Source organism: Tachypleus tridentatus, chromosome 13, assembly GCF_004210375.1.
Source record: "Tachypleus tridentatus isolate NWPU-2018 chromosome 13, ASM421037v1, whole genome shotgun sequence".
Lineage (NCBI taxonomy): Eukaryota > Metazoa > Arthropoda > Merostomata > Xiphosura > Limulidae > Tachypleus > Tachypleus tridentatus.
The window spans coordinates 167,372,711-167,394,763 of record NC_134837.1 but is presented as its reverse complement, the minus strand read 5'-3'; the positions used below and the strand labels follow the sequence as shown (position 1 = coordinate 167,394,763).

The following is a 22,053-nucleotide window of genomic DNA, read 5'->3' as shown; positions in this document are numbered from 1 at the left end:
GGAATCCATACACTTTTATAAGCACATTGAATTTATATTTTAGAATATATTATGAGTTATCTTATTTATGAATTATTTGGTTTCTCCGGTTTTAACTCTTTTTAACTCTTGCTCTTATAAGTTCATGTATACAGAAACAAATACAGTGACACGCTCTTAAAATTTATAGAATTGTTCATAAAAACTATATTTATAAGTGCCTAAAAACGTATGAATGGAGTTACATTAATGAGAATGGTATTCCATTGGAATTTGTATTGAAAAGTGTTTTTGATTTCTGAGTATTACAGCAGTATTTCGAAGTATTTGTTAAACGACGAACAAGTCAATTGTTAATGAATATACATTTATATTAAAATTGTAAATATGTTTATACCTGTCTTAATTTCATTATATTTAGTGTTTAGGATAATTAATAACTCATAACGAACACTTTCTGAAACCAAATTTAATTAAAGATCTAAATTTGTCTTTTGTTCTGTTCTGTGGCATCACCAAGCACACAGCTGCCAGTTTCCGATCTCACAAAAGAAATAACGCTATATGCGCTAAACAAGTTTGAAATATTCTGCGCAGTTCTATGACTTATGCGCTAGAGATTACGTTGTTCATAGAACACGCGTGGGCAACCAGTATATATTTCACAAAAAATTCAAGGTCAAAACTTGTGAATGGACTTGGGGAATGTACTAAAATTACAGAAAATTTTCAAGGACACAACACATGTATCGACTTGGAGACCCAAACTCAAACCAAAAGTATATCACCATCAGAAAAGAAATGAAAAGAGACATCTATCTTTTTTGTTGTTAAAATAGAAAACTAATTATTAAATGTCTCTTCTTAGCACAAAATATTAAAACCCTATATGCCTTCTGCTCGATGTGAGGAATCGAGCATCAGATTTTTAGCATTGTGAGTCAATATTTACTAATGAATCGCCGATGAACATTACTGAATTTAGAATGGTGCAGTAAATAAATTACAGAACAAACATTATCTTTTTTTCGCGCCTTGAATCAGGCCCTGGGCTCGTATCTGATTTGCAAGTAAACGTTATAACACTACTGACATCTATTCTAAACACGGCTGGCATGGGTATTCAGATCTTTTATGAAAATAAAGTACAGAACAATGGTTCGACTTTTTTAGGTAATCTCCGGGTTAGGCCTGACACAGCCGGGTGGTTAATGCGTTCGACTCGTAACCTGAGTGTCGCGGGTTCGAATCTCCGTCACATGAAATATGCTTGCCCTTTTAGCCGTGGGGGCATTATAATATTATGGTCAATCCCGCTATTCGTTAACAAAAGCGTAGCCTAAGAGTTAGCGGTGGGTGGTGATGACTAGCTGCCTTCCTTCTGGTCTAACACTGCAAAGTTAGGAACGGCTAGCACAGATAGCCTTCGTGTAGCTTTGTATGAAATTAAAAAAAAACAACTAAACCACCCAGAGTGACTAATCCTCTTGTGTAGCTTGGTGCTTAATAACAAACAATAACAACAAATATCTCTTCTCGCAAATAGTTTATAATTAATGAAAAAGGACAGCTAAATTGGGTGTATTAATATATAATGAAAAAAACATTTTAGCCTGTTTAAAATATTATTGTTTCGCTGTAAGTTATGACTTTTTGTGTAACATTGATCGCAGTAAATTATGTTTGTCTATGTACCTTTGATTGCTGTACAGTACTTTTCTTAAATACGGTTTGCTGCAGACCTAATAAAAAAGAGTATTCAGTTTAAATATTTTACGTTGAGTGACAAACTATACACAATGTACAAACAGGTGACAACAATAGAGATTAAATGGTATTCCAAAAATATTCGTGAAATAAAAGAAATGTTGCTTACCAACTCTGCAATGAATACCACTTGATTTGCAGATACGCAATAGCTTCTAACTTCATTTATGCTCTATTTGAGAGTTCTGTACGTATTTTGTAATAAATACTATCTGGTTTGTTCATGAATTATTTCGGTTGTTCAATATAAAAGTGACATAGTTATACTATGCAAGTTTGTTCATGCTTTATTTTCACGTTATGTACTGTTTATGCGTGGAAATTACGGCTTTCCAGTGTATTTATTTAATAATTATTACTACATAAGTACATAGATATTTGGCCTGAATATTTGTATAAATATTTACTCTTTCGTCTTACACAAAATTAAAGAGTCAGCGCGTGTCTGGTCTAAAACTAATTCTACACAACTACCTTCGTTAAGATAGCTCGAATATACACCACAACATTAACCTTTGTCATGTTTTCCTGTATATCCGGGATTGTGATCTTGTAACACATTGGTAGAACCAGTCTGATTTTCCTTTTACTACTTAGTAACGTCTTCTTAGTTAGCGGTGATCACGGGACGGAATGGTTAAGCATTAAGTGCGATCTGAGCTGAATAGGTAAGTGTAGGTTTCAGCTGTATGTTCACGTATTACACTCACTTCATGCTGGTCTATAAGATGTGGGCCATTGGAAAACTAGTTTTAAGGATGTACAACAAACATTTTCTTCCTTTCTTCCTTCTCTCCTTACTGTCTCTACTGACTAATAATTATCTCAATAAACAACTACAGTGAGTATAATTTAAAATGGAACAATATATGGATAGAAATAGCTTGTTTCTGTTTTTAAGTTTAAAACTACTAGGATAAAACTCTTGAAGACTAAAATAGCTGCTTTTCTAGAATACAATATATACAGGGTGGCCCGTAAGTCCCTACCCATCTATATGTTATTATGTTATATTCAATTACGCATGTATTATAAATTTGTTTCTTTTTTTTTTCAGAACATTTGGAACAATAACCCCTGCTATGTTGAGGAAAATGTCTCACAGAACATGACGTCACATAATATTATGCAACGAGAATGAGGGACAGCACACAGATACATTGGATACATAAGATATATGGATGGGTAGGGACTTACGGGCCATCCTGTATAACAGACTACGCTATGTTCCTAAGGAGCTTACACTGTACATGATATTTTGTAATACCCCAAGGATACAGACAATAATGATATGCTTGATTTCCTTCAAAAATTTCTTTAATGGTGAAAATTACATTAAACACTGAGGAGATAAAATTATAATACGTATTTAAATTTTTTTATATTTACATATATCATATATATCAACGTATAATAGCACACCCACAACCTTGTAGTTCGCATTCTATTTTCAACTCAAAATATTAATAGGATGTCTAAAAAGCGAAACATAAACGGTGATTAAAAGCGTAGGAAAATGTAGCTTTTCATGTTTCTTTATCTTAGGATAAAAAATAACACTCATTTTAAGCATAAGTAATTAGTCATACACTATATATAAGTGTTCAATAATTGATATTTACATATACATACTAAATGCATTATGCTACAGTTTGAAATGTATTAGTTTCAGTGAGAATTTTGTTTGTTGTATTGTACAATAAATACAATAACAACCAGTTCTGTGAGTGAAAGAACTGATTATATTATTGTTAACATAGAGATCACTTTTCGTTATGCTGATATTTTGTATAAAAGACTACTATGAAAATATACTGACATGACTCTTCCTGGGCCAAATCTTCTAATAAAGACATGGGAGACATAATCTACTAGTCCAGAACAAGTTTGATTCATAACCACAACTACAGTGCTGTGCAAAAGTGTTAGGACAAGAAAATATTTTGTCATTATTTCCATTCTATACGTCTAATTTTTCCACACCATTACAGAATGTAAATGTCAATATTATGGCAATGCTTCAATGATCGCAGTTAACAATTGAATGAGTCACAGCGAGAATACTTATCATTCCTTACATTCCCTGTATACTTGTATCAAGGGCATATCATAAGGTTTCTACGTGAATGAATATACTGATGAAATTTTGGGGTCAGAAATAACTGTTATGACACCTCATGCAGTGTCTTAACTATACAGAAAAAAACTAGCATACGGTATCGGTATATGTTTGAAGAAATAAATTTAATAGCACTCCACAAATAAACCTTGGTAAAAACAGTGTTAAACAGTAGAAATTACGTTTTATCGTCATGCCACAGCCCGAAAAATGTACATAATTGTTAGTAGAACAGAGAGTTCTTATACAAGCTTTGTGCAATTCTAGTTGTACTGCCCAACAAATTGTAGCAGATTTGAAATGTTCTACAAACATTATCAAGTACTCCCTAGATCGTGAGACTGAAACAGGTAAATCTGAAAATAGGAAAGGAAGAGACAGAAGATCTAAACTCGATGATGTTGATGTTAAGTATCTTGGATTATGTAGCGTTCAGGACAGAAGAAAGGTTGATATGGATGTCAAGTATGAAATAAACGACCAAGTATCAATTGACAGAAAGTCTCCAGATCTACAGTATCATGAAGACTTAACAAGAAGGTAATACTTGGCTGTGTAACAGTTAAGAAACTTTTGCTTTGATTTCCAGATATTTTCAAAAGACTAAAATTTGTTACAAAGTGCAAATCTGCACTGTTGATGATTGAAAAAGGATTTTGTGGATAAGTGAGTCCAAGATAACCGAACTAAAAATTAATATTAAAAACTTGAAGAACACTTCCCCCGGACATGACCAAATACCAAATATTATTCTGAAAAAAGCTCCACTCTCCTATTACAACACCTCACAAATATCATGAACATTTCACTAGCGACCGGATACTACCCTGACAAGTGGAAAAAAGCCATCATAACAACGATCCCTAAGAAACAAACTAATAGAACAAATCCAGATAATTTCCGCCCCATCAGTCTGTTAAGCTGCCTTGGCAAACTGATGGAGAGAATTATCTCTAACCGTCTCCTCCATTTTTGCGAATCGAATAACATCCTTCCAGAATCTCCAGAAAAAATAGGCAAACAACAGATCACCTCACACGACTCACCGAATCAATCTGCAAAGCTTTCAACAACAATCAAGTAACCATCGGGGTATTCCTAGATGTCAAAAAAGCATTCGACAGCGTATGGCACAATGCCATCAAATACAAACTAAATCACCTGCAAATAAATCCCACGATAGTTAAATGGATTTCAAATTTCTTAACCAATAGAACAGCACAAGTAAAAGTCAATAAAACTATATCCAAATCATTTAATATGCAGGAGTGCCCCAAGGATCAGTCCTCTCTCCACTTCTATACATAATTTTCGTCAGTGACATACCTTTTCCAAATCTAACATACACACACAATTCACAATACGCAGACGACATCGCTATATGGAGCACTTCCAGAAACCCAGTGATGGCCATGTCTCGCGTTCAAGAATCACTAAATAACGTCTCAACATGGAGCAACAAGTGGAGAGTCGTGTTAAATCCAACGAAAACACAAGCAATCACCTTCTATAGGAAATTAAAGAAGCAAAGAAAAAATCTAGAAAAAATAAAACTATCACTCGGAAACGTAACCATTAACATGAGCAAAAACATCACATTCCTTGGCATCACTTTCGACACAAAACTAACATGGAAAAAACATATAAACAATATACACTCATCAATCAGAAAAAGGATTTCACATCTAATGACTATAACCGGTAAACAATCGAAATGCTCACCAAACACCATTATACAAATATACAAGGCTTACATCCGTCCACTAATAGAGTACGGATGTCAAGTAACATACAATATGTCAAACAACACACTCCAAAAAATCCAAGTTCAACAGAACAGAATATTAAAATCTGCATTCAGCCTACCATCATTCACGCCAGTAAATTATATACATCAAATCAGCAATTTACCAACAATAAGAGATAGAATAACGGAAATATCACTTAAATATTATCTAAAAGCAGAAAATAGAAACAAACTAACGGCATCACTACCAAATTATCTAGTGCACCAACAAAATATATATCACCTTACAACATATTTCAAGAATCACAAATTACTTTTACAAGCAAAACTTTTGGCGCCTGTCCTGTGAAAGTGGGTTTTCTAGGGGCACTCCCGTTTCCCCCCACAGCAAAAACTCAGATATTGGATTTATAGATCCCAGGCAACTTTATTGCCAGACCCTGAATCGCGCCGTTTGATTTGATTTGAATTCTACTCATGAATTGTATTCATGTTCACATTTGCTTGACTTCTTCCTCTCGGGACAGGTGCTGCCTTTGCTTCCTCCCAAGACAACATTTAGAGAGACATCCTCCACCCAAAGAGTTAAAAATAATAATAATAATTAATTTAAATAAAAAAACAACAACTTATTCCTAATAACAATTCACGAAAGGGGACAAAGAGGAACCACAACGTTCCTGAACACCCCAGTTGGAGAGAGAACTCTTCTGATTTCTCTCTCTCTAAATTAAACCCCTGCCACGTTAGTTTGAGTTTGAGTGAGTTTAAGTTTGAAATATTTGATTCAAAGCGTAGATAGTACGTCAGGCGAAAGAAAGGTGAAAAATACCTCAATTCATAGCATTACCACTAAACATAGGAGAGGCACTGTGATGGTTTGAGGGTGTTTTTGTTGCGAGGCGACAAGAGATATTTACGAAATCGATGGAATAATAATAGACCAGCGCAAGTACCATTAGGTACTGATCCGCTGCCTTGTGGTTTGCGTATTATTGTTAAAGGATTCTACTGCCAAAACAATAATGAGCACAAGCACTCATCTAACCTATGCAGAAATTACTTAGTTGAGAATGAAACTGATAGAGTGATTCAAATATCGTCCACAAAACCACAATTTCAGATCTAGAATTTGATAGATCAAAAAGTTGACAAATAAAACTTTACTTCCAAATAAACATTATGGGAGTGTAATAGAAGTGTTTGGAGTAAAATCCCAAAGGACAATTTCATTAAGTATATTGCAACAATGCCTGAAAGACTGTTTGTAGTTATTAAAGCACAAGAGAGAGACACAAAAATATTAATTGTTTGTTGAGCTCAAGCACTTCCACTGAGTTAATGTTGTACTAAATATGAAGATTAATAACATTTTTATGTTTCATCTGTGATTCATCTTCCACTGATCTTTGAAAGCAGCCTGAAATCGAACTTTTGATTTTATCATAACACTTTTGCACAAATGAAATGGTGTGATTAAACTCACGGAACTGTGCAAGAGAAGTAACGAAGTTAACGGTTCGTTGAGTCGATGTTAAAAGGTAAGAAAAGTGAAGTATTAGCACCTTTCACATACATTTGTCAGACGTAATCAGATATAACCGGCTTGATGAAATACAGTTTCATTTATTTTGAACATTACCTGTATTTATTGATGAAAGTGATGACGACATTTAAGTTACCGCTGTATGAGGTCATGAAGGACTCAAGTGTTTAACTTTTCACCCGCTGTTCTTTATTGGAATGGAAGCAACCGAAGTGTAGTTTTGTACAAAGCCAAGTAGTTGAGGCCTGCAGTATTTTTATATGGATACACTACCACTACTTGCAAATATCACTATAACATGCCTTACACTGTGTTGATGCATAAATATCCTGTATTAAATAATACCATAATATGTAATTGCCAAGTTGATAAGGTGATTAAAAAGATACAAGCATGATTACATTTTACTCAGAGAATAAAATCAATGCAAATTTGGAAAAAAAAAATCATTTGAATTCCGCGCAAAGCTACTCAAGGGCTATCTGCGCTAGCCGTCCCTATTTTAGCAGTGTAAGAATAGAGGGAAGGCAGATAGTAATCACCACCCACCGCCAACTCTTGGGCTACTCTTTTGCCAACTAATAATGGGATGGGCCGTCACGTTATAAGTCCCTCATAGCTGAAAGGGCAATCATGTTTGGTGTGGCTTGGATTTGAACTTGCAACCCTCGGATTACGAGTCGAGTGCTTTAATCACCTGGCCATGCCGGACCCTCTTTACAGAAATTAAAAAAAACTTCAAGGACAGTCTCACACATTGGAACATTTACAAAGAAAAGCTTGTGATACGAAAAATGCTAAATTTTTCGAACTTTTTAATTTAGTAGAGCTTGTGAAAGATAAAAGCTTTGAAAAGTGTAAAATAACAAAAGAGGTTTGCGATATAGTTATTTGATAGGTTTAAATCAAATTAGTTATATTTATTGCCAAAAGAGGGTAGCACAAACTATTACTTTCGAGTCCGAATACGTTTGAAGTAGTTCGGCCACTAGACGTTAAGACATCAAATTAACAGGGTTATTAATATTTAATTCTTGGATATTGGGAAGATATTTAGGTCAGAAAATGATCTAAATAAAATATATAAACATCATAATATCATTAACAAAATTAAATGGGTATAACTTCCTTGAAATTACTTAACAGTTTTAATTTTTAATTATGATCAAAGAAGATGAAAGAAACAGTAAGTAAAAATATAGTAAAATTGTCTTCAAGCTATTTGTGTGTGTCAGAGCCGTTGGTTCATTATTTACTTTTAATGAAGCGTCCTTCTAGAGGTACTACGTCAGGAAAGAAATGTTTATATGAAGATATTCGTTTTTGTTATTGACTCGTTCTTGGGTTAGTTACTACCGTTAAAACAACAAAAAACAATTAAATTGAAGCAACTTGGTGCACGTTTGAAATTCGGAAGTATGGGAAATTACTAAACAAGTTGTAAATACACAACTGCTAGTATATTTAAATAAGCTAGTCAATGAATATTTGTCACTTCTCACAGCAACTCTGAACAATTTTCATTGTTGTATTTGAATGCAATCAAAATGTGTTTAAGTGGAAATTTCAGAATTATATGTTTAGTTTAGGTGCCGTGTTTTTCATGCGTAGAACATAAACTGTGCCTCAAAACTTAAAAACTGTGATACAGCTTTACTGCTGCTTAAAATAACCCCAGCCGGCCTGAAGAGGTTTGGTAATTGACGATAAACCTCGTCGACACCGGACATAACAAATATCGCGTCGTTGACATGTTATTGTTCACTATTATTTACTTTCAGTCAGAAGGTCTCTCTCACTGACACTGTTATCACTTGGTTGATCCAGAATCAGGAAGGTGATCTTGCTGGTTCGTTAGTTCTCCATAATCAGTGGATTAATTAATAATATACAGTGTTAAAATAAATAATATATTATTATACAATCTTTACTCTAATTCTAATTTATTGTGACATAAATAAAATTAATGAAAAATTACATTCTATCAACTTAATCCAGTTCGCGGTGTAACGGTGGCTGTCAAGCAAGTTGCTTATATAAATAGATTTACAATAATTACTTTCTCCTATTCATTCATCATCTGTTAAATTATATTTTTCCTAGTCACATCTGTCCCGAATGAAGAGGTATCGTACCCCTCTAATGGCCTGACATTCTTTACCAATAATGAAATGACACTGTTATACATAACATAAACCATTACTATGTTTGTTGTATCTCAGACGGCTCGAAGAGTCTTGGCATTAAAGAAAGAAAGGCCACATTGGCACTATATAGCAGCACAATGTGGATAATATTCTTCTTTATTTTTATTAAGAAGTTCTTGTAAATAACACTATATATACGCTGCATTTTTAAAAATTTTAATGTGTTTTGTTTGGGCTTAAAAGTTATGACAATGATATAATTAGTCAGAGGTAGAGATTTGCTATTTCTAACACAGTCTTTCCTCATGATTTTGTATACTTATTTAACTTCATTTAAATGTATTTATTTAAGTTCGCTAATATATATATATAATGCGTTATTTATCAGTGTAAAGGTGTCACTACATACCATCAAGGGTCAACTTGGCCTTTAGGCAAAAAAAAGTACAACCTACTTATCTTGTATGCTCAAAATGCTCCATTGATTAACATTACGTTTAACCTGATCATCGAAATGTGAACTACATTATATGAACACTCTAACAAGATTTAAACTAGACTAATCCAAGCAAATTTGCAGAAGTCCTTGACTTACAAGTGTAGCGATCTAGAATGCGAGCTTGTCCATTACAGGTAAACGTAGAATTTCATGAATGTAGGGAAACTGAAGGTTAACGGTACACACCTCAATTAAATGTTAATATAGGTGTGTCAACATTTATATTAATTTTATAATCCAATATTAACCTTATATGCTAATATAGAAAGACGCAGTTGAAGGTTTTTCCCATTGTTATATACTTTTTGATTTATTTCTCGTTTCATTTAGGATTATTCACTGAATTTAACATTTATACAAATGGTATGTAATATAAAATAGTGCAACTCTTCACTAGTCACTGCACTTCAGGCATGTTGTGCAATTGTAGTATAACTAGTTATATATGCCTTTCATGATGATTTTACTTTTAGTCATTAATAAACTGGAGGTTGAACTGAAGTTGTTATAAAAGTTTAACTATTTTTATGCGACTGTAATGTTCTGTAACGAGTTAATAAACAAAATTCAGCTTGGGTAACTTGTTAAAAAAATACTTTGCTTTTTTAACATATAGAATTAACGTAGTTAAATTACGCGCCATTGTATATTTTTGTCTTTCAGATCTAAGAAGAGGGGTCACACTTATACTCTAATTTCAGGACAGCTAGGGGCTGGGCGTGATCTAGTAGCTAGAGCGCTCGAACTTTGAATTCGAAGGTTTCTTGCTCTCCGCACATTAATCTCATCGAACAAAACTATCAAGCGTATTATATATTTGACATTGTTGTTTATGCCTTCCCTCCAGTCTATAGGCTCAAAATTAGGGACACTTGTAGCCTTAAGCAGATATTTGAAAAGCACGCAAACAGGACAGATAATACATCAGGATTAATCGGGGATTAATGTTATATTACTATTGATTTTATCACGTAAAACAAAGTTTATCGATTTTCTCTGTGTATCTGTTTCGTTGTCTGTTTGACATTTAAAACAACGTCTTTCCATCTCAATCAGTGATGCCTAGTTTCATACTCGTTACCATATTAAAGTGATGAGTATTCACCTAGCTTTGCCACACAGTTAGAAATCGGTTGTATTTTTAGTCTTTGGAAGACACAAAAAGTTATGAATGGGAAACATCTATATTATTTAATGTGAAAGAAATTAAACGTTTTTGTGTAATTGTATGTCGTCACTTAGGAAAACAATATGACATCTCGAGCTTCCTAGTTTTAAGCATCAAGCCAGGTTGAACGTAATGCGATTCTTGAAATTAAAAATATACATACAGTGGCCGACCGGCTGACAGAGCTGTGACCTAAAAATCTCCTCATGGAGTCACTATTTCACTTATACAGGATCTGTGGTTTATCTTTGCTTTGATCAGCCAATACTTTTTTCATACTGCTGTCCAATGTTCTCTCTCTCTTTTTAAAGCCAAAAATAAGATTTAGGAACTGATACATCAACATTTTAGTCGCAGTAAAGGAGTTGGAGTAGGCAGAAGGGTTCATATCCAGGAATATTAAAGATGATTCAAAGTAATGGCACTGTCAATTGCATCAGTTTAAACCATCACGTAGTCTTTAAGCGTTTCACAACTATGAACAATTAATAGCAAATGGAAGAAAATTGTTTTTAATATCTTCAAAATAACACTATATTTCTATACATTTGCTTTTACCTGTAAAGTAAATATATCTGTATATTTTATGGACCGTATAGCATCAATGTAAAGTAAATATGTATATCTATATATATCATGGACCGTATATCATCAATGTAAAGTAAATATGCATATCTATATATATGATGGACCGTATATCATCAATGTAAAGTAAATATGTATATCTATATATATCATGGACCGTGTAGCATCAATGTAAAGTAAATATGTATATCTGTATTTTTCATGGACCGTATAGCATTAATGTAACTTTTCTTAAAAAAATAACGTCACTACACGGTTATTTTTCACAAATATCTGTATTTAATGAATTGTAAGATAATATAGTCACGTTAGTTGCAAGAATAGTAAAAATTATATATTTTTTGTAGAAGACAAGATATAAGGACAAATACCGTGTTTCTCCGATAATAAGACCTACCCATAAAATAAGACCTAGTGTGATTTTTGGGGATAGTTTTAATATAAGCCCTACCCTTAAAATAAGCCCTAGTTAAAAGTGGCAGGAAGAGGAAAGAAATAAAAAAAATTAATTTATTAATTAGTTTAATAGTTAGTTAATTAGTTTGTATTAATCAGTTAGTTTAATAGTTTAATAATAGTTTATTTTAAATGGTTAGTTTAATAGTTTTACTTTGTAACTTCATTTTTTTAATATATCAAAATAAGACATCCCCCGAAAATAAGCCCTAGTGTCATATGTTGGAGTGAAAATTAATATAAGCCCTGTCTTATTTTCGGAGAAACACGGTATGTTAGACTCTTACAGAAACAAGCTATAAACGTTTGCAGCCTGTAGATATGAGCTACTGTTTCGTGAGCTATTGTAATGTCATGTTCAGGAAGAATTCGACGATGTAAGTAGTTTATTTTGGATAGATGTATTAGGACATTCTTTTCATAGACTTTAACATTATATTATTCTAAAAACCATTGAGTGAAATCAAACGAGAACATGCTATATTATTTCAAACATACTACATATGCTATGACTAGTGCCGACGAGGCCTCTCATCAAAACCAGGGCTCATCAGTCCGGCTAGGAAACTTTAGAAATGGTAACTATTTAGGGGCTATCAATGTAGATATATAATCGGTTTTCATCAACAACAGCTGTTATGGTGTAAATCTGATTTAGCAAGTTAATGTTTCTTATTTTATTTAAATCACTTACGTATCAAGTGTTTAGTGACAGAACCTTAAAACTGTGAAGAAACGTAAACAGTGACTCATGACAGTAGCTGAAAAGTATAGAGTGACCTATGACAACAGCTAAAAGTGACTATGTTATACAGGGTGGCCCGTGAGCCCCTACCCATCCATATATCTTATGTATCCAGTGTATCTGTGTGCTGTCCCTCATTCTCGCTGCATAATATTATGCGACGCCATGTTCTGTGAGACATTTTCCTCAACATAGCAGGGGTTATTGTTCCAAATGCCGCGGTAACAGCTGCCTTCAACTCATCATTAGTATTATAACGTTGTTTATAATAACATATGGATGGGTAGGGACTTACGGGCCACCATGTACATGTTTCCTCTATACTACACACACACACACACTCTCTATCAAAGCGGTTTATTTCTCTTTGTTATGTTGGTCGGCAAATATAAATGTGTTTCTATTTCGATACTTATTTTTGTGTTTTTACACCTCTCCATCTCTCTTATTTACTTCTTTTATATATATTTCAGACCCCTATCCATGTTGAACATAACTAACAGATTTATTAAAAATAGCAAATGTAATTTTATTTATATATATCCTATATTACAAAATTTCTACAAAAATCAATGCACAAACTTCATGTCCTAGTAGTATGAGAAGTAGTGTGTATACAGGTTTCAGTATAAAGATTGTAGGTGTTTCACACTTTTACACTTCTGTTGTCTGAATAAATTTGAATGGTTTTTGTTGTATTGCTAACAATGAAACTTGGATGTAACTTACTTTTTTTTTTTTTTTTTTTACAAATAGTTACACTAGTTTTACAAACAAATAGTATTTGAAAGTATCTCTCTCGGTGTTTGGGTAAGAAAAGTTCATACCCTGGAGGGTCAGGTTCTCTATGACCTCTTCCTCCTCCCCGTACTTATGTTCTTGCCAGATTGGTATTTCTAATTATAGAACTGAATATTATTTTGATCCTTTTTAGGGCAATGTCCATGTATTGTGGCTCATTGTGATTATTTTATTCTATCAGCAGAATGTCAAGTTTGTTGGTAGCATTTTTTTTATTATTATCATTATTTAATATTTAATCATTATTTAATATTCGATCATTATTTAATATTTAATATTTTATTATTATTATTATATTATTTATTTATTTATTTTTATGTTTAAAATATAAATTAACTGGGGAGAGATATTTAGGACTAGCTTCATCATGTATGAAGTACCTATCTAGTTCGCATAGTAATTCGTTTTTCATCCAATTCTTATTAAAGTACATTATTGTAATATGTAGGTGTCTATCTGGTATGGTTGGTATGTTCGAGTATTTGTGAATGAACTGAGATGATATAGTTCTTGGAACTCTGTATGCTGTTGTGATTAGTGTGTTTTGGATTGTTTGTAGTTTGGTTTTAATTATTTTATTGCTTACAGTTATCCATGCTGGAGCTGCATAATCTATTACAGGCCTAATATGTTTTATAGATTTTTAGTATGTTATCTGTAGATGCTCCACTGTTTTTACCAGTTAGACTTCTAGCATAGTTAGTTCTTCGCCAGACTTTATTTTTAATTTCGTTAACATGATTAATCCAAGTTAATTTTGAATCATAGGTCAGACCTAAATATTTTGCCCATGGGGCAGTCTGAAGTAGTGTACCATTCATATATAATTCTGGCTGATGTTTTTTTTGTGTTTTGTGAATTTCGTAACGACTACGAATTGTGTTTTTGCTGCGTTTATTTTTATTCTATATTTTTAACAGTATTCACTTATTCTATTTAGTTGCGGTTGTATGTTAGTGGCTGCTATTATGGGTGTTGCGGCACTTTTCCAGACTGCCACATCGTCTGCGAACTGTGAAGAGAATCCATGATTAGGATCCTTCAGTGGCATATTGTTTACATACATGATGAAGAGTATAGGGCTAACCACCCCTCCCTGAGGGACACCAGCTTCAGGAGTAAAGTACTCAGAAAATGTACCCTCAACATTTGCTCTACACTTTCTATTTTCCAAAAAGTTAGATAACCAGCGATTAATTCCTCGCGGTAGTTCCATTTCATTCATTCGGAACTTTAGACCATCGTGCCATACAGTGTCGAATGCTTAGCCGGCAAATAGCTCCCATAAGCAACGGACCATTCTGAAAACACGATGTTAGACAGAATTTTCCGTTTGCCCAATGTAGGGCTCGAACCTACGAACCTGAGATTAAGAGTCTCATGCTCTACCGACTGAGCTAGCCGGGCTCATATGAAAGTGTAAAACTAGGAAGGTTTGGTTTGAATTTCGCGCAAAGTTACACGAGGGCTATCTGCGCTAGCCCTCCATAATTTAGCAGTATAAGACTAGAGGGAAGGCATCTAGTCATCACCACCCACCGCCAACTCTTGGGCTACTCTTTTACCAACGAATAATGGGATTGATGTAAACATTATAAAGCTCCCACGGCTGAAAGGGCTAGCATGTTTTGTGTGACGAGAATTCGAACCCGCGACTCTCATATTACAAGTCGAGCACCTTAACCAACTGACCATGCTGGCCCCTGAGCGATTTGAAACATAATTACAGTTTTAGACCCAGGAATTCAAACCTTTTCAATTGATATCTTCGACCCACTCAAGGTCTCATGTAATAATTTGCTCTAATTCTACCTAAAAGAATTTCAAGTGCCGCTGCCATTGAGAATTCTCTCTTGTTTTGTACTTTAGTGTAAACAATATATTGACAATCCAACTGGACATCACTTTAAGAAGCAAAGTAGGTTATTCGTACAAATGTACTTTGTTGTTTTGTTAAACTTTATTAAGCACTACTGTATTATCAAAAAAATCTAAATAAACGAATACTAGTAAATATATCGCATATATTTAACCAGTGTTGTATTATCAGCGTATTCTATTTTATATAGTTTTTAAGCCTTTGTCTCCAGTTAATTTTATATACATATATTTGAATTTGAGTAAACATGAAACTAATGTGCTTATATATATGTATGATGCTGCCATGGTTACATTAATGTTTCCCAAGTACGTTTACTTCTATATGTGTTGGTAAAGTAAATAATAATTTTGTTTCATGTTGGAGTAGAATACGTGTTTTATTATTCCTTTATAAAGTATATATGAAAAACTGCGTAAAAATTTAGTTATGATGACTATAGAAACATGTCTGATATTTGATCCTTCATGATGAATGAAGTCTCAATAATGTTGACCCATTGAGTTAGTTGAGGCATTTTAGACTCGCACTTCATAAAATTTAAGCCTTGTAATGAAGTGAAAAAATAACGAAGAGAGACACGATTTACGTAAAATAGTAAGTCTTTAGGGAATTGTGTAGGTAACAAACAAATTCCGTTTGTTTGTGCCACGTTTAAAGAAACAATGCTGGTATTTCTCCAGGTTCGACATAGAAACTGTAAGACAGTACCTTTTCTGAATTATAAAAATGTGTAACATGAATACAAGTATATATGCATGTACGTAAATATGCTGAAATATATACAAGAATTGTGAAAGTATATAGTTTTATAAGTAGCTATAAACAAATTAACTCCAAACTGCCTTCCATACAAAAAGCCCACCAGTGGCTGAGCGGTATGTCTGCGGACTTACAACGCTAAAAATCGAGTTTCGATACCCGTGGTGGGCAGAACACAGATAGCCCATTGTGTAGCTTTGTGCTTAATTCAGCAACAACAACATCCATACAAAAAACTTCGTCCTTTACTGCTTAAGATGTTATAAGTTGATGTAATCAAGAATACTGCTACAGTTGTAAGGAACCTAAACGTAAGATAACTTAATGTTGTTTGTTAACTCTTCAGGAAGATAGCTTATTTTGCACATTTTCGTACATCTGTCCTCAAATGACAGTTAGGAGACAGTTAATTTGTTTAATCGTTATATGATTGACAGTTTTATGTACTTTTTTAGAACCCTCAATTTTCTATGCTTTATTTGTAATTAAGCAAAAAGCCACACAATGGGCTTTCTGTGCTCTGCCCACCAAGGGTATCGAAACCCGGTTTCTAGCAGTGTGGGTCCCCAGATAAATCGCTGTGCCACTGGAAGCTAGTTTTTTATGCACCGAGCTAAGACCAATGAATATAATGGGTAACAAATAAAAGTTCAGAAACCATATTGTCCGAAATCATCGCATTTATAAAATGACAATTTTGGAAGATCTAACTAAACATCTTTGAAAAATAGAAAGTGAGAAGAGGTGTCATGTTTCTTTTAAAACTTTCTGACAGACTTGTATTGATTTGTAATGCACAAAGCTATACAAAGGGCTGTCTGTGCTCTGCTCACGACGATATTGGGACCCAGGTTTTTGTTGTATAAGTCCGCAGACATACATACCACTGTGCAACTGGGGGCCCCTGAAAGACTTTTGTTGTTGTTGTTCTGACTTCAAATACTGAATTATCTAGTAACAACCACTGTAATATTCTATTTTAAATATGTTGGAAGTGTATTTTGATGTTTCTTTTAAGTATATACTCTAAAAACAGTGTGATTAAAAATTTGTATGCCTGTAAATAAATAATACAGGAAAGTGCTACACCCAAAAAACTGACTTCACGCTTACGAAAATTTAAAAGGTAACATTTTTAAGAGAGTGCGTGTGTTTGCTTATAGCGAAGCCACATCGGGCTATCTGCTGAGTCCACCGAGAACAAATCGAACTCCTTATCTTAGCGTTGTAAATCCGTAGAATTACCGCTGTACCAGCGGAGGACATATTTTTAAGAAGCCGTACTTCATACTAGTAAGGCCTGTCATAAAAATCAGGATAACTGCATTTATTTCCATATTCGTCGTAATTTATCAATTTTAAAGGCAGCAATTTTACAGTATTTTACTGTGTACAAAAATAGCGTTTCAAGGAAACTTTTTGGCTGCTATTATTCAGTCCAACTGATGAGTTATGGCATTGTATGAAAGGCCTCTTGGATAATTACTTGTGAGAGACAAAAAATAAACCGGAAATGCTATTTTACACACTTCATACGTTGAAACTGGAATTGAGAAATTAAGAGGAACATGGATTGGGGAAAAGAAGGAAGAACATGTGCAGTTAACATGATTTTAGACCTATTGGTTTCTAATGCTTTATTTATTTTTTGCGTTTAAATCATAAATTTATATGGTAAGTTTACCTGTGAATGCGTAAATTTTGAACATTTACTGTTTCCTAAAAAGGTTCACAAATTTTATAGTAATCATAACATTACATTAATCTCTTGCCTCTGTTAAGAGTTTTTTTTTTAATTTGCATATACAATTTTCTATTCTTTTTATAGGCTCACACCTTTTCATAGATAGAATGAATGCTCAAAATTTACACCTGATTTAGTAAAAGTGTAGCCAATTAAAGTGTTTTTTGTTTATTTCCAATTTAACATTAAATTTCTTATTGTACTTGAATGCTGACTATTTTATGGTTTGCATTTTGTAACATTTTCTGTTCTAATGACTTTTAATTATTTTGATTTATTTTTGGTGTTTTTCAAACTTATTTCGAGTTTCCATTATTTCAAATCATTTTGCCTTAAACGTGATATGTTACATTTTATATATAATTTCATATAATTTTAGATTGAAAACTAGCTTGTTTCATAAACCTAAGCTTGCTGTGTCCATTCCTGAATCGAAATGCTTTTATAAGCGAAATTTCATCAAAAGCAAAACGTTTTAATGAACTATTATATTTGTATTTCTGATATTGTGCCATGTAATGTCACTAGTTCTGAGAATTAATTTTCATTACTGTAGACTTATTTACATTTTCAAGTTTTCTGCGAATTTGGTTCAAACTTAATACTTATTTTGTTTTACTTTTTACTATAAAGTGTAATTCTATATATCTTAAGGACCAGTTATCTTTATTCTATATATCTTAAGGACCAGTTATCTTTATTCTATATGTCTTAAGGACCAGTTATCTTTATTCTATATGTCTTAAGGACCAGTTATCTTTATTCTATATGTCTTAAGGACCAGTTATCTTTTCGTTTCAATAGTTTGGATTAGTTTTATTTTTCACGTGCATCTTTCATTTCTTAATTTTACAGTAATTTTTCTGAATGTTTTGTAGAGAGCTGTATGGTGTACGCTTCCACAGTGATATCAACATGCTCATTGTTTGGCTTCTGCAAATGTTTAATAAAGCAGTTATAAGCAGTTGCACTTGACTGCTTTTCGACCTAATTTATCGTGTTTTTCATTCTCTATTTATTTGGATTGGCTACTTTAAAATTGATTATTTGTAAAGGTCAAAATGTGTGTATATATTTGCTCAATCTCAGGACTCAAAACAATAATAACGACTCAAAGATATGGTAAGCTCAGACAGTCAATTAAAACAGTAGCGATTCGACAACTATAAAAATCATAATAATAAAGGTCAAAGCATAATACATATATCTTTCTACACGATAAACTGGAAAGGTAAACAAAAATACTGGCTGTTCATACACGTACTAAATTATGTAGGTCAAACAGAATAAAAATATTTCTGAATAATAAACTATAAAACGCAACATTAAAGGCTCATGAACATGTAGTGTAAACACAATAATTATTCTTTAAGTGCAGCGTAAATCAACCAACATAGTAAGAGCTCATTCACATCACAAACATTGATAGTGAAATATAATAATTATGCATCTTGTATTTTTGAAGTACCGGAAGTAAAGCAGTAAAATGTAAGAAATCGATCATAATATATTTTAAATATCGAAAACATGTTAACGTTTGCATTACTATAGCTTATAGTTCTTAAATTTATTATATGTAATAATATGAAATGGTCAAAATGTTTTGATGAATTTTCTTTTGATCTCTCTTTAAAGAAGTAATTACGGCTTGTTCGACTTCTTTACTTTCTGATTAAATGACAAGTAATTCATGAAACCAGTTCTGTGCCTGTTGACTGCATATGTAGGACGAGAGTAGGTATACAAGTTTAATAGCAGTTGAACAATGTGCAATGAACAGGAATTAAAGCAACAACAAAATATTTTGGATCAAACGAATAGGATCGTACGAGTGGTTTCGTCAGTTGGTGTTCAGTAATGTGTGTTTCTGTTCATACAATAACATGCTTGTATGAACTAATATATCATGTGACAAAATTTCATTTTGATGGGATCACAAAATACGTGTTTCTCATTGTTGATGTTCGTGTTTGACTTCCGTCACCAACTGTTGATGAATGGCTTTTGATAATTAGTTACAGGCATATCTTGAATATCATTTAATAACATAAAATTTCACTTCTAGTTTGTTTTAGTGTTAACGTTAACCTTAATTTGTAGTGTACAGCTCATGTTCAGTTTTATTTCACATTTATAGTATCCCAGTTGTACTATTTCTTATGATCACATATTTATTCGTTAAACCAATCAATTCCGAGCTTGTTGTTTTTCTTATACGTGCTATTGCTCTACGCGTGTAATATTCTGTTTGTAATCAATGCTCAGTTTAGTTTCCTTTACATGTGTATTAGTTTTGTCGCTTGTGTATGTGTTTTCTTATAGCAAAGCCGCATTAGGCTATCTGCTGAGTCCACCGAGGGGAATAGAACCCCTGATTTTAGCTTTGTAAATCCGTAGACTTACTGCTTGTTGTCACAGCCACGTTTGTTCCAAACGTATTTTGCTTGCCTTCATTTTAGATTTCCTTCATACTTTAGGACTTTGTTTTATAGTTTTCGCATACATTTTCCTTAGCCTTAAAAGAGAAGAAATATGTCTGATTTTTTTTTTCCTAAGTAGAATTTCTCTTTATACAACTACTGCCTGACGTGTGATTTGTTACTTTTTCGAATGTCTTACAAATTTAATTTGACTATACTATTAGTAATACTATATCACAGTGGTACAGTCAAAATATTTCACTTCTGGAATACGATTAACCAAGTATGCATGCAGTGATTCAGTTACATTGTTACATGCAACTCCGTTGTCGCTAGCCACATGTGGCCAGATCGAGTTTAGAAATCAACTTTTCCATCATTTATTTTTTATCGTAAATTTGGTAATCAGTAACTGCACCGCCTCACGTCATCGCTGATGTCGCGCGCTTCATCACTGCCACAGACTCAGCCCATTTTGTAACATCAGTCTGGTTTAGATGTTTGTTGTCAAGTGTGCGTTGTTTTGCATGCGCTTTCAAACATATTTTTATTGTGCAAATTTCAAGTGTTCAAATATATTTTGTTTTTAATCTAATAATATGGATAAGTGGATAATTCGAAAATGAAAGAATCCAGATGATGGTGAACACTCAGTAAATAAAGACAATTTAATTGATTCTGGATTTACTGTCGAAAAGAGAATGGTGCGTGACTGGAAAAACGTGATACGAGAATTTAATGAAAGTCAGTGTGTCTTTTGTGTAACAAAGGTTTTAGAAATAATAAAGTATACAACCTTAAGCAACACTTTAACAATTTTCACAACGAATTTGATGTAAAATTTCTAGTTGATAGCAAAAATCGTATGAATGAAATTAACCGTCTGAAAGCACAACTTCATGAACAAAAGGGAGGCCTAAAAAATTTTTTATCATCGATAGAACTAGTTACGTTAGCTTACTATAAAGTAGCTTGGATTCTAGCTCAAAAAAAGAAATAATTTTCTGATGCTAAACAAGTGAAAGAAATATTGATTGTAGTCATTGAAACTCTGTTGGAGAATTACAATTCAAAAATAAAAAATGATATTCTTCAAAAGGTAAATAATGTCCAATTAAATCGAAGAACAATTGTCCGCAGAATTCTAGAGTGAGCCAAAAACATAGAAAACCAATTGCCTGAACAGCTAAAAGACTGTTTGTATTTTTTTAGCACTAAATGAGTCAACAGATGTTAGTGGCACTGCACAGTTGATATTTTGGTTCCATATGTAACTTCAAATCCTCAAGTGAGGGAAGAAATGCTTGGCCTTTGTGGATTACGAAATCGAACATGTGGAAAAACATCTTTGAAAAATTTCTTGAAATGTCAAAAAAAAAATCTGGTTTTTAAAAGACTGATTTCTGTCATAACAAACGGTGATCCCGTCATGACTGGGGCAAAATTAGGATTTGTTTCTCTTTTGAAGCAGCATTTAATTGAAAATAATGTGAAGTCCACACTGCCATCTTTCTATTGCAATCCACATCAGGAAAATTTATGTGTTCAGATGTCTAAAAGTGATGAACTGAAAAATTTGATGGACATTATTGTAAAAATTGTAAATTATATTAGAAGTGGAAGCTCTCTAATCCATTGATAGTTTATTAAGTCTTTGAAGAAAAGCAGTGACTGTAATTTTGATGATCT

General features: G+C 33.1%; 1 non-coding gene across 1 annotated transcript; it reads right to left on the bottom strand.

Annotated features, from left to right (window-relative positions):
* Positions 1-14,893: 14,893 nt before the first annotated feature.
* TRNAK-CUU (transfer RNA lysine (anticodon CUU)) lies at positions 14,894-14,966 on the bottom strand. The gene has a single exon. It is a non-coding gene; the product is annotated as a tRNA-Lys (tRNA).
* Between the last annotated feature and the right edge of the window lie 7,087 nt (positions 14,967-22,053).